Genomic DNA, 13,017 nt, shown 5'->3' with positions numbered 1-13,017 from the left:
ATGGCAATCATCTACAGAAGAAAGTGTTAGCCCACTTCTACAGCAATGCTCAGTACTCACTGTACTTCAGGTCGGATCAAGCAAGAGGACAGCTGTAGGCCAAAAAGCCTTCTTTACCTTTTCTTTTACTTCTTCCTTGCTTCACATAATGCAAAATTTGCCTTTTGCATCAACCATGCCTTCAGATCTTTTTGTGGAGCTGAACACTTTGGTTAGCAAAGCAAAGGAAGAGGGACTTGAGTGTTAACCTGACTTGCTTCCCCTAGGGTTATTAGAAGTGGCCAGATGTGATGGGCTATGCTGTAGAAATGTCCACAGTGGAGGACTCCAAAAGTGAAACACTGGAACAGACTTTACACAAGTTCCTAACCTCAGCATTGAAGGAAACTGCAAGGTACCAGAAAATAACATAAAGCCGAAGCAGCTCCAAGTAGCTGATAGTTTACAAGTCAAGGGGTCGGCTGGCGGAAGGAAAAGTTTTCAGGAATTGCTTTGGGCCAGCATCTAGCAAGGTAGATTAGGCTGGCCCTGATCCAGCAATGCCCTTAAGCACATGCTTAACTTTATCCCTGAAACAGCCACTGAGATCAATGGAAGGATCAGCACCCCCACATCTCACAGACATTCAAGTGCCTGCTGATTCAAGGGTGCTTTGTAAGACTGAGTCAGTGCAATGAAATGAGCCCACACCTTTCCAGCTGGAGGTTTCTATTTCCAGCACCTGCTCAGGCTGTGTGGGGTCAGTGCATCAGGCTACATGCAGGGACAGAAATCTCCTGTTCTGAAACCATTTCTAACATCTTCTAATTTATTTTCCTCTCTTTTGAAGTCAACAGCCAACTTTCCAAAAGCACCTGTGAAATTTACTCCTGTAGGAGTGGCTGGAGACATTCCTGCTAGCTCTTCCAGAGCCTGGATTTCACTGACACGTCTCTCAGTTTCTCTTTCAGTTTGTTTTTTGAACAGTATAGGGGGGCGGTTGACCTGTCTTGGGAAATTCAGTTCAGAGGACAGACAGACAGGTTTGTTTAAGCTGGAGTTTCTCAGCTCTGGTGCAGAAACAGCTACATTTAAGGCAAGAATGGAAGGTCCCTTTAAGCCCCATGGAAAGTTTGTTCAGGAGTACAAGGGATGCAATCAAAGACAAGGAGTTGGTTTCGCCTAGCAATCGAAAATAACAATACTGATATTTATTTGTTATTGCTACTCCAGACCTAAATACTTCATTTTTAGCCACCAATGACAAGATTAACAACTCTACTCCCTGATCATTGCTGGGTTAATATATTTCATTTCCTATTTATCTGATTAACACAGTGATAGCCAGTTATACGCTGTGCACTATGCAATTTTTGGCCAGGCCTTCCTCTGTGGGCCTTCCTCTGTGGTCTCTGTTTGCATTTGCATTAACCTGGGAGTATTAATCAGGTCATGTAGACACCCAGGAACATAAACCAACTCAAACACCCAAAAGATACACATCAACACACAGAAACCACAGGATCGAGTGCAGTGTCCATTAACTGAACCAGATTAATCACTTACACACTAAGGGAGTCCAAACATAAAACATCTGATTCCCACCAACCTCTAGCTATACAAATCTGAGTAAATACCAAAGCACCCTAAGACATGACTGGTTTGCTGCCCCTATCAAATAGGATGTTAGCACCTGGAAAACAAAGTCCCGTCCAGGTAAGGAAATTATCAGCCACAAAAAGGCTTCTGATATGGCCAATGGTCTAAATCAAGCTGAAAGCTACGTCATTCAAGGCTCAGGACTCCCCAGGAAACAGCCTCCAAAGTCCATACCCTCTAAGCCCAGGTGTTATAATCCTTTCTACAAACATGCCAAACTTGTTTTTATAAGGTCTTATTTGTCCCCAGCTCCTACTGGAAGGCTGTTTCAGAGCCTCTGTGATCTGCATAGTCACAGACTTCCCTTTTATTTCAGCCTAATGTACTCAGGCCAAATTGTACGCATTTAGCCTTGTGTCCTTTAACTTACATAGCTTATTTTCCTCTCTGATGTTGACCACCCTGATATACAGATGTACAGCCATCACTCTTCTTCTTAGCTTTCATTTGTCTAGGTTAAAAACTTAGTTCTTTCATTCTTCTCACAAATGACAAGCTCTGCTCTTTCATTCTTCTCTCAAAGATCAAGCTCTCCATCCTCCCAGCATCTTCACCATCCTTTTCTGTTTGCAGCCCAGGTCAAACTCATACCTTAAGAATGTGGGGACAACAGTTGTCCATGGGATGCCACATGAGGCTTCATCAGTTCCACAGAAGCAGCATACCTACCTTCTCCTAGGAGAAACACCTCCCAGGATATATTTGAAATTGTGCATACCTTTTTCAGAGCCCCTCCTGTGACTTCGCTACCCACACATGTTTCTTCTCCTTTGTCATCTACAGCTGACAAGTCTCTAGTTTATAGTGGAAATTCTTATTACTCCCTAAACTCATGACTTTGCATTTTGCACTACTGGATTTCATCTCATTTCTATTACTCCAGTCTTCAAGGTCATCCAGTTCTTTCTGTATGGCACGCCTCCCAAGTTTGTGTCATCAGCAGACTTCAGCAACATGCTGTGTTTTGTGCCAAGGTCATTCATGAAAATATTAAATGAGATCCGTCCCCAAGATGAATCCTTGAAGAACTCCGCTCATATACCCAGCCAGATACTTTCCCTTTTAATACTACTTGTTGCTATCACCCAGTCAGTTCTTCAAGTGTCTTAACAGTGTTCATTCTAATCTCCAATTTACATGATAAACATGCAAATGGCACAACATCAAATGATTTACTGATGTCCAGATAGGTAAGACCCATTGCATTCCTCTTGGCTAGAAAGCCCAGCTATCCAATCCAAGAAAGCTGCCAGGTTTGGCGTAACTTCTCCCTGGACTCACACAAATTATACAGGATTCCACCTCGCTCTGTCTGACTGTGATTTCTCTTGACATCTACTTCCCTCAGGAACCACAGGTCTGCTGGCCTTAGTGGAGAACCCCCCCATGTACGTGCCCTCTTGCCAGCTGGCCCATGGCTGTGGAGCTCATTTGCTATAGCAGCAGAATGACCATGAACCTCAGTGCTACTGGTACGAAAGGAAAATAAAACCCAAATGAAGCCTCACCCTTACAGAGAAAGACTGGATTCTCCCAGACCAATGCTCCCAAGTAAACCAGCTCATAGTGAGCCAGTTTTCATATGACAACTAAGACATGATGGTTCAGGTTGCTGGTAGGCAAGACCTTACACCTGCCCAACCTACTGTGTAGTGCCAGGTTTCCAGGAAACATTATGCTAGTGTGCATTAAAATTAACACTGTTAAATTAACGTTGTTAAAGCATGAAGCAAGCACCACTAATGAAAGAGGTGTTGGCTGAGTTACTGTAATTTTGCCTAGTGTAATAACACTGTTACAAAGAGGCATGTGGTTTGATGCTTACGCACATGGATGGCTTTATGTTTCAGCATTTTATTATTGATAAAATCCACCAACTGCAGTACAAACTTGTGCCTATTTTTGTCTCATGTTAAGCAGGGAGGAAAAGAAAATTATATCAATCCAAAGGGAATAAAAGTTATGTTACTTTCCTTTGATAACACTGGGAAATAAGCAGCTTGCCATTTGGGATTCATTGGTATTCACTGTAATAAACACACTTCCTGATGTATATATGTGATTATAACGAGCACTGTACAAAAATGACACTGTAATTTAGGAATAAGACAAACACAAGTGATGCAGTTCAAAGCTCCGCCGCACTCGCTGAATTTTTGTTTGGTTTTCTGTTTTGTTTTTAATTGACTCTCCATGCCCACAAAAGCCAGGATAGCCTCAAGGGTTGCCCCAGCTGAAAAGCATCTGCAGTGATCCCCGCTGACCTTTCTTTCTGATAGCACCCCGCCTGCCTTTTAATGGAGGCCTGAACCAAGTCAGAGGTGAAACAGATAAATGACTGAAGATCCAAATGTTTTCTCAACAGGCAAGTTCCCACATGCTCAATTTTCTTTTCCTCCATGAAGAACAAGAAAGGAAAAAATTGCAAGTGATTAGCTAATGAACATCTGTTTTGTTTTATTTGTGCTTCCTTACAGCTGGGGGTTGCATTTACTAATTTTTATTTCCTACTAAAAACAAAAAAGGAACTTTTTTTTCCAAAGCCTGTAGAGGAATATGTTCCTCACAAGTGTGGCCATTCTTTCCACCACTGTGATTACCTGGCCCACATGCCACGTCCTGTGTGGTTACCTTCTGTCCTAAACTTTTCATGTGGTTTGACATGTCTTTAATTTAGACAATCAGACCACGTCTAACCTGAAACAAAAACACTCTTTGGAGATCCTGAGCCCTTTTTGAATTCTACAGATGTCAACCCAGTGGGATACGATGTCAAACTGTTAATTATATGTGTAAACAGGGTCAATGGTAATTACATACTAAACATAAATATTATCTGATGTAAATATAGACTGATTGTACTCTTGCACTACTGACTGCTAAAAATAGCTGATTTAAGGCCCATCTCTGCACTGACTACAGATTTGGGCAACACCATTGATTCATGTTGACTTGTGCGTGCTCACTTCAGCTCCTGGATTCATCTCTCTACTGTTTATTTTCAGGGGGTTTCACAGAACTGAACATTTGACCTTGCACAGGAATAATCAGAGATTATATTTATGAACAAGCACCTCAGCAGAAAACAACAATTTGGAGATCCGCTCCCCCTCCACCTCAGAGAAATCCACTTTTTCAAGAGGGCTTAAGCACCCCCCTGAACTTCCCCAGCCCTTTCAGAGCATTTCAGGCAGGTTCCCAAAATCTTTTGCCACTTTGGGGAATCACAAGCCTTTTTTTTGCATGGTCAATTCATTCCAGAGGCAACTATGGCTCCTTCATTGTTTACTGTTACCCAGCACTGAACCAGGGGTTAAGGAAATAAATTGCTAGCCACAAAACCTTTAAAAACATGTTTTCGTTTCTTACTCCCCTCCCACAGATTTACCTTCCACTTACTTCTCAATGAGTTGCTCGCTCCAGTCTGCTTTCAGTGCACTCACAAAGGCCCTCAACTCTTGACGGTACATTTTTATTCAATAGACTAAACTCCAAAATTATTGAAATGGACGTTTATGACAAATCTTGGAGCTAGATCCAGAGCAAAGCTGCAGCAGTGTAAATCTGGAGGGACACTCATGTGACACTTGTAACTGATATCATACTCTGCCCCATTTTATCACCCCCATCTTTCTTTATTGTCAGACTATCCAACCAACTTGTTCTCTAGAGAAGGATCATAAACCCACAGGTAATTGCAGGATGGCCACACAGACAGTAAAAAGAAAAAGCCTGCAGATAGGTAGTTCAAAGAGAGATTTCTCAAAAAACACCAAACCACTGAAAGGAGCCAAGCTGTGTCTCATTTGCGGATGTGCTGAGCATCTATAAGTTTATTTAAAATCAGCAATAGCTGCAATATGCAACACCTATCAAAATCAGACATTTACCCACAACTGTGGCTTTTGAAAGACGTGATTTACTTCAGAACTGAAGAAGAAATAACAAGGCTTTTAGACAGACTAATAAATGTATGGTCCAGATACTTTTCCAGTAGCATATTTATTGTCCAAGGCCTCCAGTCAGCAGCACACTTAATTTTAAGCACATGCTTAAGTGCTTTACTGAACAAAGCTGAAATGTGGACCTACCAGGCAGCTCAAGAAAAGTACTTTCACATTAGTCATCCTTCATGACCAATGATAGCAACTGAGCTTTTTAACATTACATGCACAACCCAAGCGTAGAAGCAGCTTTTCTCTTTGCAACTGTAATCTAGCAGAGAAGACAGCAACCTTGGAGAGTAGGAAAGGCTTGTCTTACTTCTTAGGCTGCCCCATACGACCACTAGATGATCCACCATGGAGCCCTGGAAAGGCTTCATCCAGTGTTGCAGGGTGCAGCAGCTGGTGCACAGCTTTCAGAACAGGTGGTGGTGCTGACTTGCAGAAAGGTGAAGGAGGCAGAATTAGGCAAAGCTACAACCACCACATTGTTAAGCAAAATAATTTTACGCACCTGAGAGTGTTAATACACAACTGACAAGGTTAGAGGTTCACCAAAGTCTGAATATTGCTTAGCATCCAACCTACCCCAGTTATTTAGTTTGGGAGACAATTGAAAGATCCAGGATGACCACATACATTACAGATGTGTAAAATCCTCCTTATTTCGTGAATGCACTGTGTTAATATTTTGCTCCAAGGATTGTGTCCAGAAAAGGGACTGTTGTTACCTCTGCAATCTTTAAAAGAGAAAAGCAATAATCATATGTTGTTCTATAAAGTCTGTGGTATTGAATGAAACCTGCGTCAGTCAGAAGACTGCAAAGCTTATTTAAGAGACAATTTCAGAGAAATAAAATGTTGACAGAAGATATCAATTTCCTGCAAGATTCAGCAACTGTGATTAGTCACAGCTCCTCAAGCAGGACATGAGGCAGGCAGGAGTGAGTATTCATTTGCTGAGGACAAGAGTTTGCACAAAGGTGGGTGACTACTGGCATAAGTAGTCCCACAGACCTGTCATTACCCTGACCTTGCTGGGGTCACTTATACAAGAAATTGCTTGACCTGATGTGTCTGGAGATCCCCAGGCCGACCTCCAGAGTCTGTAAGCTGCCTCTCTTCACTGAGGTGTGCACATAACAGAAAGAGGAGCTATGTGAGCTCTGGGCCTCATGAAGCCTGGGTCCCTTTAGATTTATGCTTTCTGGATGACTGTTTAACTCAATTGTGCTTGCAAATGTGAGCTTCCCCTGTATAAGATGCCAGAGAATCCTCACGGGAGAGGGGGTTGCTCCACTGTGCATCATACTAAACACTAGAGAATCCACATTAAATTATCTCTTTAATTGAAGGGTAGATCCTCAGGTACCCAGTCACGTTACGCTGTGTTCTAACCTTTTCCTGTTTTCCTGCTCTCTTCCATCTCCTGACGCCTAATAAGAATTGAGCTTAGCTTTCCCTGTGCTAGGAGGAGTAATTAGGTCTCTCTCCAATACCTGGCTATATATTTGCATAAATCTTGTTAAGAGCAAGTATTTTTGAGGCTCAGATTCAGGTAAAATCAGGCTATGGCTAGAGAGTGATGGTGGCAAAAAGCAGGGACTGGGACCCACAGGGACCGAAACCATCACACAGAGCATGACTGCATAAACCTTTCTTTCCCCTTAGGAAATGGGGCTAAAAAGAGTGACCAAAAATGCAGGTGTACGTAACTCTTGTCACATTGCAGACTCTTGCTCATTTAATACAAGACTCTGTGACGCACCTGGCACATGGTAGGGCTTGGAGGACATGGCTGTGACAAAGTTCATGCCAGGATCCATTCATATGCACTGAGGAAACAGTTCTTACGCTCACAAATTTTAGTCTGAATAAACTAGACAGGCAGAAAGTACAGGTAAGGGTTCAGATCCACAGAGATGTTGAGATGCTTCATTCTCAACAGGAATCAAGCTACAAAGTATTCTTTGCAGATTTGGGCTTAAACAACTTGTCCAGTGTTGTTCTGGAAAACTGAGAGAACCCAGCACTTGCACGTGTTGGTTCAGAGCCTTAACTGCAAGAGCAGATCTTTTTTCTGAGCAAGTCACATCCAGCATACCAGAACTGCAGAAATCATAAGAATTCTCCAGCAGTAGTGTGGACTTCTGCAGAGTAAATCTGAGCCTTCTGACAATTTTCTGTTAACTTTTAGAGACCCTGCAGGAGCAGCCTGCGAGTCCCAAAAGAGCCACCAGTTCTGAAGCACTGTTTTCTATGCTCTAGAGCCCATTTCCAGCTGCCTCTGGTCTGCCCCGGTTTTGAAAGCCACGCAAGACATGCAGGCTGCCCAGTGTGCCTGGCAGGCACCGGGCCCAAACACTTCTGCCTGAACTGATTTTCGAGCCCCCTCCCAGAGGTGAGAGGCAATCACAGGAAATAAATTCCCCAGGACCAGTGATGTGTGTGCAACTATGGGATAGGGAAGTCAAGCTTTTCCAGTCTAACTGGGAGCTCCAGAGCAAGAGGCTTACATGCTGCCCTGGTCCTCCCTTTCTTTGTGGAACTAAGCTGAAGGGTTTGTAGTCCTCCACAGCTGCCATAAGAGGCAAGGAGAAAGTTGGTAGTTTTAGTAGACGCTTAAAATGTCATCCACCAACGCCTGCATCCAGTTTAAATCCATGCAGAACAAGAACAGCACAAACAAGCACAGGTTTAATAAGGTGATTGACTCGATAATGCAGGAGAGGAGGAGTTATTATGAAAGGCAACACGAGACCTGGATTTTCATTTGTCATATAGCTGAAGCTCCTCTCCCTCCTCCCCAATACATGTAAACCAGGACTCCACTGCAGTGGTGCTGTAAAACACAGGATTAAAAAACAGTTGTTTCCCTCAAAAACCTCAAAGCCTAAGCAGTTTTTCTCTACCAAAGAACACCGCAGTCCATAGAAGCCTCTATTTTCCTCAGCTGCACTGAGGAAATCCTGACCCTGTCTGATTTTCCAGGTCACTTTTCTGCATTGCCCACACGCCTCAAGCACATGGAGAAGGGACTGAGACTCACAGGGCTCTACAGACATCACCTCACAGCACCAAGGAGATGGGTGCTGTCTGCGGGGAGTCAATGAAATCCCAAGGGCACAGAGGTTTCCAAGGCAAAGTATGTAAAAATCTTCCTGCTGGTTCTGATGGCTTGTGGATCAGAGCCTTACAGCCCTACCCCATGCCTCAGCTCCCAGATGGCAGGGCCCAGGAGCGATCCCAGAACTCCCAGTCCCCTTTAATGCCTGCGAAACTTAAAGATTTGCAGAGTTTACTTGCAAAGCCTTTTAGAAGCAGAGATGAGTAAACAAGAGTGAAAAGTTAAACAAAGGAAATACATTTATGCTTGTACTGTTTTCAAGTTTATGCAAACAATCCATTTCTAAAGCTGTCATTGACAGTCCTGGCACGTTCTCATTCCCCAGCTCAGATTCATGTTGGAAACTGAAATCACAAGCATTTCTGAGATGCTTTGGGCAAAATACCTCTCTCAGCTCCACCAGCTGAAAATCAGTGAAGTTAACTGCAGCCACGGAGCCATGGCAACATCCGTGTGCACTGACTGGTTCCGGAAGAAGAGGGAGCAGTGTGTGAACTTCTCTGGCCACACTGGCTATGGAAGAAATTGGTATCAAGTTAGCCAAATGAATTATGAAGATCATTTGAAGAAATGAGAGCAGGAAATCATCAAGCAGAGCAGGAATTAGAAAATACTACTTTCTAGCTGGTCAGGCAGTAAGTGGATCTGGCATAGATGTAACCTTTTGCTCATGACTTGACCCAGGGGAAGGAGACACAGACAACCTGCTCTCCACTGGCACAGCTCACAAAGCTCCACATAGGAAGGGAGAGCACTCTGCTAGACCCAGGCGCTGCTGTGAGAGTCAGTGCAGTGTGTTCGTTCCTCTGGTAGCTGTTCGGGGGCATTTTCCTGCTCACGTTAATTCATAATTCCTCTGGACATTGGATTCTGCAAACTGCACATCATCAAGTACAGGAGGGTATGGAGGGATGGGGTTCCCATTTGGAAAGATAAGGTCATCCCCCCAGCAGCCCTGAGAGCCACAGAGGGCTTTGCTTCTGCCTTTTAACGGCAGGATTGGCAGGGAATGGGGCCAGGGGAGCAGCGATGGCCTGACTCCTCCCCAGCCTCCCCATGCAGCCTTACACAGCAAATGCGAAGCAGTCCCTCTGCCAGTTTTCACAGCAAAAATAATGGGTCATTTTCTGCACTGGCTTCCAGGGTTAAAATCTACTGAGGTCAGCAAAACCACAGTTTCCCAAACTATGTCTCCAAAAGTGGCATGGGTTTATTTCAAAGTGAAAGCAGGCACATTCATGACAGGCAGCACAAGCTCTGCTTCAGCTAGAAGACAGCACAGCACGGTTGCCAGTCAGACGCCTCCTTACCCTTTTTCCACCCCTCCATTCAGCTGCACGAGACAGCACGTTTAACAGCTGATCCATCTGGAGGAGAGCCGACAAAGTTAATTTCTAGCTTTGAGATGGTTACTGGTAATTGTAGGTAATTTCAAATATAATTGCAATTGAGTTGAAAAAGCTCTGTTTGCAATGTTTATGCTCATCGCTCTAATTTAAGACCTAGAATGCTGGATATGCTGCTCTTCAATACACACCCATTTTTCATCTTCCTGATTTTACCACTAGCGATCATAAAAACAGCCCCAGCAAACCACAGTCTGCAATGCAAGACAAATGTTTGAAAAGTTGCATATAAAGTTTCAAGCAAAGCTGCTTGAAGGTTAACGACGGAACATGTTAATGATTATCAAATAGACAAGGAAAGCCACAAAGCGCTTCAAATACAGAAATGCAAGAGCCCCTCAAAATAAATGGTGGCTAACCTTGTTTAGAATAATACTTCTCTTCAAAGAAATGGAACTGTTGCATGTCACAAATATGTCCACATGTCGTTTTAATACAGGAATAATTACCCACGGCATGTTTGTTAGTGGAAAAAGCAAAGGTCTCCTATTACTTACACATAATAAAACCTGTATTGTTTACCGTGAATGAGTTATATGAGACTGGTAATAAATAAGTGTTGCAACAAACTTTGGTGCCCAGGCCTACAAACTGTTCTTAATATCTGCAGTTTGGTAGCACCTAGAGGCCCCTGGTAAAATCTGCAATGCTGAGCCTGCTGTAGCACTAGAAATTACCCCTGTTCTGAAACACATAAAAGATGATATAGGTAGAGTAAAAAGATTCAAACCCCTGAGCGGGGTGACTCAAAGCATGCAAGTATTTCCAGAAAGCACATCAGAGACAGACACACCGCAGGTGGCCCCTCTGCTCACCCCATGACGTGCCCTATGTGTGCAGCCATGTGGGTGGAAAGCAGGCAAGGGACAGAGCAAAACCAAAGGTTGGGCTTTCAGTACTGAACAGATATTACCAAAGAGGCTGCAATATGCAAAGCTAGTCATATGTGCAACTGCTCAGACTGGGGACTCTAACATGACCACTTTAAAAGGTAGGCTACACTGCTGAAGTTAAAATCAACAGCTGTGTGCTGCCTTCTATACACTTGAAGTATCTTATTTTTTAAAGATATATTTGGCTTTCTACAGCAGACAAAACTTTTGTAGTTTTAAGCTCTTTAGTGGCTAAAGTCACATCTGCCAAATCTATGCATGTATCAGAGTATCTCTATCCATATCTCCATCCATAGATAATCTCTGTGAACACGTGCCTGCTTGAATAAAAAAACCAAATCAAAAACCTTAGCTTGCTGTATTCTTGACTCAACAAACCAAGACAGTTAAAGGAACTATTTAAAGCTCGAACTACTCAGGAAATTATTTGCTTTCCTACGAAAAATTTAGAGGAAAAAAATCAAACAAAAAAAATCCTTTTCCTCAACATTTTCTTACTTTTTGTTTTAAAATGAAAAAGTGTCTTTTCTTAAACTGTTTTTGTTGGGGTTTTGCAGCCATTGAACCATTTCAAAACTGTTGCAACAGAAAATTACCTGGCCACCTCTACTGAGAGCATCAATTCTACAAAGATTTGAGTACTTGCTTATTTTAATGCAACCCACAAAGGTAAGCCTCTTTGCAGAACTAGGTCTGAAATGCTGTACTTAAAAAACTATATCTAATATATCTGAAGCAAACATAAAAACCTTGTTTTAGTAATGAAATGGCCTTATTTTAACTTCTCAGTAAGTTGCTTTATATCGAGAAGGCTGCAGCTGTGGGATTACTGGTAGACACTACACACCATTTGTATCTGTGCACCACTTGACCCAAACAGACGTCACTCCAGGCAGCGTTAGCTGCTCTTTCATTCAGCCCAAGAAATGCAAGCCCTTTTTCCTACTTATTTCTGTTTCTTCCCTTGAAGAATAAGGAGTTTAGGACAATTTAAGACCATCACCTTAGCCTCTAGCAAAGTCCCAGTTATTTCTTGTTGGGTGGTAAAGTTTACTGAAGATGAGAGGTTTTAAGGAAAAATAAATGAACAAATCAAAAGAGAAAAATTCAAGCAATGAATTTCATGGCAACCTTGCAAGTCAGCAAGGCTCCTCCAGACTTATACAGGAGAAAGCCCAAATGCTCGCTCCAAAATAATGCCCCAATCTCACAGGCATCAAACCCATCCCAGTGAGCAATGCCCTTCCCCAGCCACCTGGCTGGACATTTTAAGACACACAACCCCACCCAACCATCTGGTAAATGTGGAAAAAGGAAAAGCTGAGTGATTTACACTCAGGATTAATGTTGGTGGCCACCAGGACTCTGGATTCATCAGCAGAATGTCCTTCACCACTTCACTGTCAGTGAACTCCAGTTCCTGCTCTACAGGAGTCAGGGGCCAGCAGGCAGCAGCCATACAACAGCACTGAAGCCTCCAGCTCCTGACAATTATTTCCACTCTGTTCTTTCAACTTGCAAAGTTTTTGCTGTGCTATCTGTGACCATAACATCATATAAGGCTTTACTGAGGAGGCAAAATAATAGAGGGACCTCAGAAACATCGTAATCAAAGGCAGCTGCATGCAAGACATTACACTCTAGCTCTAATAATAACCATTAATTGTTTGCATGGGTCAAAAAAACAAGCTCTCATGAAAAATTAATATCAATTGAAGCCTAATGACAGTCTGGTTAAATATAGCAGAGAAATAACAGTAAGGGAGAAAAATTCAGGACCCTGATTCTGAGTGTCTGGAGTAACCCAAACTGATGATGAAACTGAGGCAATGAACTCTGATCCTAAGGAGCTCGACTGGTCATGTTTATTAGTTCAGTTCATGGGCCACCTTCATGTTATTTAAAGGTTTCTGGAAAAGCCTGCAGTTTTATTCAAGTTGAAAGGGCACAAGGACCACTGAGGTAAATCGGAGTAATTCCCTGGGAGGGCTCAGGAACAGGTTAGCAAG

This window comes from Falco rusticolus, chromosome 7 (genome assembly GCF_015220075.1).
Source record: "Falco rusticolus isolate bFalRus1 chromosome 7, bFalRus1.pri, whole genome shotgun sequence".
NCBI classification, from domain to species: domain Eukaryota; kingdom Metazoa; phylum Chordata; class Aves; order Falconiformes; family Falconidae; genus Falco; species Falco rusticolus.
Note: the sequence above shows the minus strand (reverse complement) of the source record.